This window comes from Ylistrum balloti, unplaced genomic scaffold (genome assembly GCF_031769215.1).
Source record: "Ylistrum balloti isolate Yb309-2 unplaced genomic scaffold, AGI_CSIRO_Ybal_v1 Utg370714, whole genome shotgun sequence".
Lineage (NCBI taxonomy): Eukaryota > Metazoa > Mollusca > Bivalvia > Pectinida > Pectinidae > Ylistrum > Ylistrum balloti.
In genome coordinates, this window is record NW_026782426.1 from 1076055 (window position 1) to 1086979 (window position 10925).

Here is a 10925-nt window from a genome sequence, read left to right on the forward strand (position 1 = left end):
CACTAAGGGGCCAACTGATAAATTCTTACTCAAGGTCATTGAGTGGGCTTATTACAGGACACTAAGGGGCTAACTGATAAATTCTTACTCAACGTCAACGAGTGGGCTTATTACAGGACACTAAGGGGCCAACTGATAAATTCTTACTCAAGGTCATTGAGTGGGCTTATTACAGGACACTAAGGGGACAACTGATAAGTTCTTACTCAAGGTCAACACCTGGGCTTATTACAGGACACTAAGGGGACAACTGATAAGTTCTTACTTAAGGTCAACACTTAGGCTTATTACAAGACATTAAATGGCCAACTGATAAATTCTTACTCAAGGTCATTGAGTACGCTTATTACAGGACACTAAGGGGCCAACTGATAAATTCTTACTCAAGGTCAACACATGGGCTTATTACAAGACACTAAGGACCAACTGATAAATTATTACTCAAGGTCAACACATGGGCTTATTACAAGACACTAAGGACCAACTGATAAATTATTACTCAAGGTCAACACATGGGCTTATTACAGGACACAAGAGGGTCAACAGATTACCTTGAACTCAAAGATTGTCCTATTGTGGGACAATGAAAAAATATGGGTTGTTTAATTCTTCTTAACAGTAATAATGTTGGACTCTACCAGCAGAGGTATAAGAATTGTATTGTAGTGCATCAAAGAGATATTTTTCCTAGGCAACAAATTGAGTACATCGGAAATATTTGAAACATTTTGATTCAGTTGAGAAAGGTGAAAAAATGTGTACAATAATCTAGGCATTTCATTCATTCATTTACCTTTGTTTTAACTGGTATTAAAATTATTATATAAATTAAAAGCATTCGTAGCATTGTAACCTGACCTTGATTTAAACCATTCACCTTGAAATATTTTAGATAAGAAAGTATGATAAATATATAGATTTGTCTTGTCCATATTAGGTAATCAGGGTTAGGCCGTATAAGGCTGAATGGTATACAGTGTTACGTTTTACAGATCCAACTCTAGCATTATACTCTCCCAACAGGATTTTCTTGTTTAGACTTACAGGAACCGTAGCAATACCTGCTTAAGAGGTCATAAGGTCAGAGCCAACTTGGTGTCACTTGAATGCATGATAGAAGATCTTCTAGGATAATCTCTTTCTATTTTCCCATTTCTAATTTCCTCCTCCAAAAAAATTAGGATCAATTTCAGACTGCACATTCTTTAGAAAACTCTCGATTACATTAAGGATGTTCATTTTAATATATTGTTTTAGAAAATTGAATGAAAAAAAAAACAAAAAAACGTAGCTAAAAGAATTTATCAGACATTCGGGAGTCAAATAGCGTAAAATGTGCAGAACAGGATTGTGTGGTTTAGGTCTTATAGTGGCGTAGATCACTGCTTCTCTGACGCCTTTCAACCAGAGATGGTATTCAAGTTTTTGCTCCTGGTTCAGTTTACCTACAGACTTTCCAGAATTAGCTTTATCCCTAGAGTACAGTCATGATTGGTTACACAAACAGACGGGCAGGCATCACAACCGAAGGAGCGATTCTGATGTTGAGGAAAAGATTTTTTCTATGTCTTTAATTGACAGGGGGCTGATTCGAATGGCTTGACCTTTTCATTTACATTTGGCAAGTGTGAGACATTATCAGAGATCAAACCTACGTTAATAAATACGGAATTTCGATAAGAATATTTTGTAAAGAAAACTGGTTTATTCCCTTTTTGACTAGATACAGGTATAATCTTTAAGAGGTGAAATCATTATTTGGAGTGAGTGTCATTATATCAACTTAACACATCCCCAGAAGTGGTATAGATATAGATCTATATATAGACACACATAGGATTTGTATATCTCCTAACACATATTATCATCCATCACTGGAAACAGGAAGAAAAAAACCTCACCAGAATGTGGCAGGAATTATCCAGATTTATTGTCCTTTAAATCCCCAGTCTCATATCCTTGTTGTAGTAATATATCGCCTATACCGCTTTTGTATGTAGGAGGTTTTCGGTATTAAATCTTACACAATCTTTCGTAGCTGTGTATATAGAAAAAGGAAATCCAAACTTTGTAAAACAAACCCCCAAACTTTGAAAAAGAAATTTGAATGAAATAAAAAAAAATACATATGTAATTTTTGGGTACAAACTACAATACTTTAGTACATGTCTTATCTGGACATAGACAATCGATCGATTTGTATTTCGGACATAAAACCATATATTGGACAATAACTTGAACACAGGGACATCTTCTGAGCATTAAGTTGTGTGCGCTGAACTATAAATTGAAGAGATGGACAAAATCTGGATTGCTGTTGACTAGCGCAACGTCGAGTCAGGGGAACTATAAACAGACATGTACAGTGTAATATCATCGAGCCGGACTTAGTTTCATGGCAGAGCTTTAGCAATAATTGAGGATAAAGAAAGGCCATCAAAAACTGCTTCGGCCCGGTCATTTGTCAAGTGGGTGAGCAGCTACGAGACTTTGGTATGGCCGAGCGTTACGTTGTTGATGTGTGCTTTGTTTTGGACAGAGAAAAGAAATGGCCCTAAATCCAGTACTTTACCCAGAAGTCTTACGAGAGATGCTGAGTAGAGGTAGCCGGACTCATCTGATCCAGGTCCTCATCATGTTTAATCTTGGTCATTATAGGGCTTAACTTTTGATTAAAACTGTAATGACTTTCATGACCCAAAAGACATTTGGAAAACTCTAGTCAACTCCTAAAATATCACTTTGTTGTTGTCGTGGTGATTATCCTAAAGCATCACGGCTGGTCGCTAGGACTTCTCTTGGACCAATTACATGTCCTCCTCAGAATGCCCAGTATAAATGGAGTCTAGGTTGTAACATGGTTATTCTTTCAAGTCATGTGGTCACACCAGTGAACCTTAAAAGAGAAACATGACTGAGACTCTCCTTATAAAACCCTGAACAGTGTTGATACTTGTATTTACAGATAAATGTCTATATTTTATATTCGATTCCTCCGTGATCTGATTGACAACGGAAGACGACCAGGAAGTTGGTTCTCTGCCACACTGTTAGATTTTATTTCAATATTCTGTATGAGATAGTAAACCCATGTTTGCTGTTTATAAGCCCATCCACATATAGATTGCAGTTGTAATAGCTCTAACAAAGTTACATTATTATTGTTTTGTAATAAAACCCACATCTCCTCTGTGATCAGGAACTGTGCTAATAGCTGACCTCTGGTCTTGATGCAAGATAATGATAGTATATTGAATTTCTGTAATCAAAAACGAATTCTGTGTCTGAAATTTCTTCTCTTTGGGTGTTGAGTGTTTTTAGGATTTGTGCTTGTCTGAATTTTTTTGACATCATGTTATATTTAGGTTTTAATACCCGTTTGACATCTTCCGAGAATCTTTGATAAAAAAAAAGACAATTTTTTTATGAGAGCCACATTGGTATAGAATTAAATTACTAAGTAAGGTTTATCAAAAGTAAGTTAAGGGAGATAACTCCAATGTCAACTTGTTATTTGTAGGGTAGTGTATATCTTTAATCTTCTATGCAGAGAAGTTGTGACTTTTGATTTTTATCTAGAACCTTTAGAAACCTTAACGAGACATGAAACAAAGCTTTTGTCAGCCCAAAGGCGACAAACAATGGATCAATTGCCGCAAATATAGGAGTATTAAGAGTACATCTCGTCTCAGGGTGATACACAAAATTCTGAAACTTAATACAGAGATAGGGCACCAGCATCGTAATCATGTTTTATTTTGAGATGTGACACCTATCGTATCAGAAAATGTTATACAAAGACTTAATTAAAGCAGTAGTAAGTCAGTATTGAATTTTATAACGAAAAACTGACGCGTTTTCAGCTGTTCTATGTATGACATTACCAGTAACATGAAACAGTGTAAAAGCAACTATACAGTAAAAATTAGCAGAGTGAGAGCTAGTGTGAAAAGTTATTTTTTTAAGTATTCACCTGATTTAAAATTTTCCTGGTAGCTTAAATGTATAGAGGAAAGGAATATTCACTCACAAAAGTCATTGATACATTAAACATATTGATCAGAATGAAAAGGACTGCAGTTCATCACCCTGTTTCTGCAGAAAAGAGGAGGGGGTTTGGGGAAAAGTGCAGTTGATCTGTAGCAAAACTATTCTAATGCATAACATTTAATTCTCTCAAGGCCGTACCACGGAATCTGAGTGTCAACAGACTTAAACACTGGTTTTAAAATGAAGCTGGTTTATACAGTGAAATAGTTAATCACTTGTTCATGAAGGATTCAGTGGCACATGGTTTACTCTAAGATCGCATTTTGCTCAGTGAAAAATGAACACTTTTTCGTCAGTGACAAAGACAGAGCTTTCAGGAAGAAACCAAGTGTTAATTTAGTGACGGAGTTTAGGTGTTGCCCATGGAGACCTGATTCTTCTAGGTGTATAATTCTATGTCGATAATGAAGCACACATTTAGGTGTCTTGACGCACTTAGAAAAAATTGTCACACAAAAAAATAGGATGACAAAAATCAGGTGTCAAAAAAATGGTGACTCATTAAGTAGATGTTTTTGTTACTGAAAAGACAAAAAAAAAAAAAAAAAACGAGAAATTTTTTGAAATTTTTTATCAATCAACGTGTGGGTATTTAAAAGTACTTAATATCAACATTAATGTCAAAGAAATATTGTATACATCGTAAAAACAATCATGACATATGTTGTAAATCAATCCCGACATTTCATATCCGTAAACAATTTTGAGTTGGAACATAAACATAACAGGTTCAGTACAACATGAAAAGGCATGATATAAGATGCTATTGTTTGTAATGAAGATAAATGTCATTGATAGAAAAATTTAAAAATAGATAAATTTGAGTACATAAAAAATGTTTCTAGGTTGATCATACAAGTCATCTTTATTAAAAAGCTTCCGTTTGAAACATAATCTTCCAAGTTTTAACACAAAAAGTTTGTCTCTAGTTAAACATCTATAATTAGAATTACATGATCGTATAGACCTGATAAACCCTGTATCAAATGTAAATAGGTAATTTGGTAGCATGTATCGTAGTCAAATAGAACAATAGGATTTGTCTTACAGTGTGCACGACAGCATCCAAGGTCAGAGGAAACCGTGGATAATAGGGATTGATTTACATCTCCAGTGTGTAAGGGGTCGACAAGTATACGGATAGGTACGCTGTACATACAGTAGGTCACAGAAACATTGAAACCACCAATAATCGTGTGTTATCAAAACCACCAATAATCAGGTGTTATCAAAACCACCAATAATCATGTGTTATCAAAACCACCAATAATCAGGTGTTATCAAAACCACCAATAACCATGTGTTATCAAAACCATCAATAATCAGGTGTTATCAAAACCACCAATAATCAGGTGTTATCAAAACCACCAATAATCAGGTGTTATCAAAACCACCAATAATCGTGTGTTATCAAAACCACCAATAATCAGGTGTTATCAAAACCACCAATAATCAGGTGTTATCAAAACCGACAATAATCGTGTGTTATCAAAACCAACAATAATCAGGTGTTATCAAAACCACCAATAATCAGGTGTTATCAAAACCGACAATAATCGTGTGTTATCAAAACCAACAATAATCGTGTGTTATCAAAACCACCAATAATCAGGTGTTATCAAAACCACCAATAATCAGGTGTTATCAAAACCAACAATAACCATGTGTTATCAAAACCAACAATAATCAGGTGTTATCAAAACCACCAATAATCAGGTGTTATCAAAACCGACAATAATCGTGTGTTATCAAAACCACCAATAATCGTGTGTTATCAAAACCACCAATAATCAGGTGTTATCAAAACCACCAATAATCAGGTGTTATCAAAACCACCAATAACCATGTGTTATCAAAACCACAAATAATCTGGTGTTATCAAAACCACCAATAATCAGGTGTTATCAAAACCGCCAATAATTAGGTGTTATCAAAACCACCAATAATCTGGTGTTATCAAAACCACCAATAATCAGGTGTTATCAAAACCATCAATAATCAGGTGTTATCAAAACTGCCAATAATCAGGTGTCATCAAAACCACCAATAACCATGTGTTATCAAAACCACCAATAATCTGGTGTTATCAAAACCACCAATAATCGTGTGTTATCAAAACCACCAATAATCAGGTGTTATCAAAACCGACAATAATCATGTGTTATCAAAACCATCAATAATCAGGTGTTATCAAAACCGCCAATAATTAGGTGTTATCAAAACCACCAATAATCTGGTGTTATCAAAACCACCAATAATCAGGTGTCATCAAAACCACCAATAACCATGTGTTATCAAAACCACCAATAATCTGGTGTTATCAAAACCACCAATAATCAGGTGTTATCAAAACCACCAATAACCATGTGTTATCAAAACCACCAATAATCTGGTGTTATCAAAACCACCAATAATCAGGTGTTATCAAAACCGCCAATAATTAGGTGTTATCAAAACCACCAATAATCAGGTGTTATCAAAACCGCCAATAATCAGGTGTTATCAAAACCACCAATAAATGTGTGTTATCAAAACCACCAATAATCAGGTGTTATCAAAACCACCAATAATCAGGTGTTATCAAAACCACCAATAATCAGGTGTTATCAAAACCACCAATAACCATGTGTTATCAAAACCACCAATAACCATGTGTTATCAAAACCACCAATAAATGTGTTATCAAAACCGACAATAATCATGTGTTATCAAAACCACCAATAACCAGGTGTTATCAAAACCACCAATAATCAGGTGTTATCAAAACCACCAATAATCAGGTGTTATCAAAACCACCAATAATCAGGTGTTATCAAAACCACCAATAATCAGGTGTTATCAAAACCAACAATAATCGTGTGTTATCAAAACCACCAATAATCAGGTGTTATCAAAACCACCAATAATCAGGTGTTATCAAAACCACCAATAATCAGGTGTTATCAAAACCACCAATAATCAGGTGTTATCAAAACCACCAATAACCATGTGTTATCAAAACCACCAATAACCATGTGTTATCAAAACCACCAATAAATGTGTTATCAAAACCGACAATAATCATGTGTTATCAAAACCACCAATAACCAGGTGTTATCAAAACCACCAATAATCAGGTGTTATCAAAACCACCAATAATCAGGTGTTATCAAAACCACCAATAATCAGGTGTTATCAAAACCACCAATAATCAGGTGTCATCAAAACTGCCAATAATCAGGTGTCATCAAAACCACCAATAATCAGGTGTTATCAAAACCACCAATAATCAGGTGTTATCAAAACCACCAATAATCATGTGTTATCAAAACCACCAATAATCTGGTGTTATCAAAACCACCAATAATCTGGTGTTATCAAAACCACCAATAATCAGGTGTTATCAAAACCGCCAATAATCATGTGTTATCAAAACCACCAATAATCAGGTGTTATCAAAACCGCCAATAATCAGGTGTTATCAAAACCACCAATAATCATGTGTTATCAAAACCACCAATAATCTGGTGTTATCAAAACCACCAATAATCAGGTGTTATCAAAACTGACAATAATCAGGTGTCATCAAAACCACCAATAATCAGGTGTTATCAAAACCACCAATAATCAGGTGTTATCAAAACCGACAATAATCATGTGTTATCAAAACCACCAATAATCAGGTGTTATCAAAACCACCAATAATCAGGTGTTATCAAAACCACCAATAATCAGGTGTTATCAAAACCACCAATAATCAGGTGTTATCAAAACCACCAATAATCAGGTGTTATCAAAACCACCAATAACCATGTGTTATCAAAACCACCAATAATCAGGTGTCATTAAAACAACCAGTGAACATTTATGTCAATAAACAACCAATGAACATGCTTGTTATCAAACAACCAATGAACAAGTTTGTTATCATACAAGAAATAGTGACGCAAATTCCTTGCCACTAATGATATAGAATATGTTAAGTGTGGCTTCAAGAAGGTAACCAAGGATCTTGTGGTTACCTAAAACACTTTAGAAAACTTCCTAAACTGTTTGTTGTAGTGTACTACATCTCACCCATAGCAGTACCTTATGATTGGAGTGGCATTAATATTGAAGTTTAAGAATTGATGAACCAAGTTTTTGAGGGATTTTAGGTATCAAAGATTTCCAGTTTTAGTTAAAATTGACAGTGTTACTGAAACCTTTTTAATGATGTCTTGCTAATTGATAATTTCCTGCAGGATCAATACAATTTTTACTGTAATGGAAGCAATTTCTTCCAGCAAGAAAAAAAATTTTTTGAAAATGAATTTGTTAGGTAATCATACCTATGATGAGGGGTAATTAGACGAAAAGGTTTTAGGATAATTACTTTAAAAAAATTAATCTTTTTCTGATTATGTGCCAATTTCCCCCTAATTTTAGCCTGCGGTAGAGCAGTATTAGGTGATAGTTTATATTTGGTTATAGAAGTCCAGTTGAAGTAGAATGCTCGGGAAAAAGCAGGGGTAAGGAAGTTAGCGTTAATTTAGTTAAAAATATCTTTAATACAAGACTTTTGATTAGAATCATTGGCACTGAAATGTGTCATCTCAGCATGATTTAACAGCTTGTACTATTTGAGTTTTTCAGCATACTTTATCAGCTTCTGTGTACTACTTGAGTTTTTTCAGCATACTTTTATCAGCTTCTGTGTACTGCTTGAGTTTTTTCAGCATACTTTATCAGCCTCTGTGTACTACTTGAGTTTTTTCAGCATACTTTTATCAGCCTCTGTGTACTACTTGAGTTTTTTCAGCATACTTTTATCAGCTTCTGTGTACTACTTGAGTTTTTCAGCATACTTTATCAGCCTCTGTGTACTATTTGAGTTTTTCAGCTTACTTTTATCAGCTTCTGTGTACTGTTCGAGTTTTTCAGCATACGTTATCAGCCTCTGTGTACTGTTTGAGTTCTTCAGCATACTTTTATCAGCTTCTGTGTACTACATGATTTTTTTCAGCATACTTTATCAGCTTCTGTGTACTACTTGAGTTTTTTCAGCATACTTTATCAGCCTCTGTGTACTACTTGAGTTTTTTCAGCATACTTTTATCAGCTTCTGTGTACTACTTGAGTTTTTCAGCATACTTTATCAGCCTCTGTGTACTATTTGAGTTTTTCAGCTTACTTTTATCAGCTTCTGTGTACTGTTCGAGTTTTTCAGCATACGTTATCAGCCTCTGTGTACTGTTTGAGTTCTTCAGCATACTTTTATCAGCTTCTGTGTACTACTTGAGTTTTTCAGCATACTTTATCAGCCTCTGTGTACTATTTGAGTTTTTCAGCTTACTTTTATCAGCTTCTGTGTACTGTTCGAGTTTTTCAGCATACGTTATCAGCCTCTGTGTACTGTTTGAGTTTTTTCAGCATACTTTTATCAGCTTCTGTGTACTACTTGAGTTTTTCAGCATACTTTTATCAGCTTCTGTGTACTACTTGAGTTTTTCAGCATACTTTTATCAGCTTCTGTGTACTACATGATTTTTTTCAGCATACTTTTATCAGCCTCTGTGTACTACTTGAGTTTTTTCAGCATACTTTTATCAGCTTCTGTGTACTACTTGAGTTTTTCAGCATACTTTATCAGCCTCTGTGTACTATTTGAGTTTTTCAGCTTACTTTTATCAGCTTCTGTGTACTGTTCGAGTTTTTCAGCATACGTTATCAGCCTCTGTGTACTGTTTGAGTTCTTCAGCATACTTTTATCAGCTTCTGTGTACTACATGATTTTTTTCAGCATACTTTTATCAGCTTCTGTGTACTACTTGAGTTTTTTCAGCATACTTTTATCAGCTTCTGTGTACTACTTGAGTTTTTTCAGCATACTTTTATCAGCTTCTGTGTACTACTTGAGTTTTTTCAGCATACTTTACCAGTTTCTGTGTATTACTGGAGTTTTTCAGCATACTTTTATCAGCTTCTGCGTACTGCTTGAGTTTTTCAGCATATTTTACCAGTTTCTGTGTACTATTTGAGTTTTTCAGCATACTTTACCAGTTTCTGTGTATTACTGGAGTTTTTCAGCATACTTTACCAGTTTCTGTGTACTGCTTGAGTTTTTCAGCATATTTTACCAGTTTCTGTGTACTATTTGAGTTTTTCAGCATACTTTACCAGTTTCTGTGTATTACTGGAGTATTTCAGCATACTTTATCAGCCTCTGTGTATTACTGGAGTTTTTCAGCATACTTTATCAGCCTCTGTGTATTACTGGAGTTTTTCAGCATACTTTATCAGCCTCTGTGTACTGCTTGAGTTTTTCAGCATACTTTACTAGTTTCTGTGTATTACTGGAGTTTTTCAGCATAATTTATCAGCTTCTGTGCAGTATTTTTCTGTCTGTATATTCCATAGTGTTTTGAACATTCTACGGCTTCTGTACATTCTTTATCTAATGCTGTGCATTACTCAGCATTAATTATTAATTGCCGTTTTTGAAATTTCTAAAAGTTTAGATTTTTTTGAATTGTTTGAATATATGTTTGTATCAGCCAAACACTCAAAAGAATGTTTTTACTGTAATTACATCACTGAATAGGCACTTCATAGTTTTTAATATGTCTGAGAATATCGTTGTTTAAAAAGACTTGAATTCTAATAAATTGAAGAAGAAATTTGCATAAAGCCAAAAGTGTGTCAAGGTATCCTTCACCAAATGACATTATTTGACATAAGATCTTTTAAATTCTTTGAGGAATGGTGTTTGAATGAATTTAAACATCAATAAGTGTTTTTGTAGAAAGCAGACAAGCGACGTTTTTGTGTCATCAAGCTGTTCAGCAGTTTGGCAGATTTTTTTTATTTTCAAGGCACTTTATGAAACTGTCTGAGAGATGTCTGAAGAAGTCGCA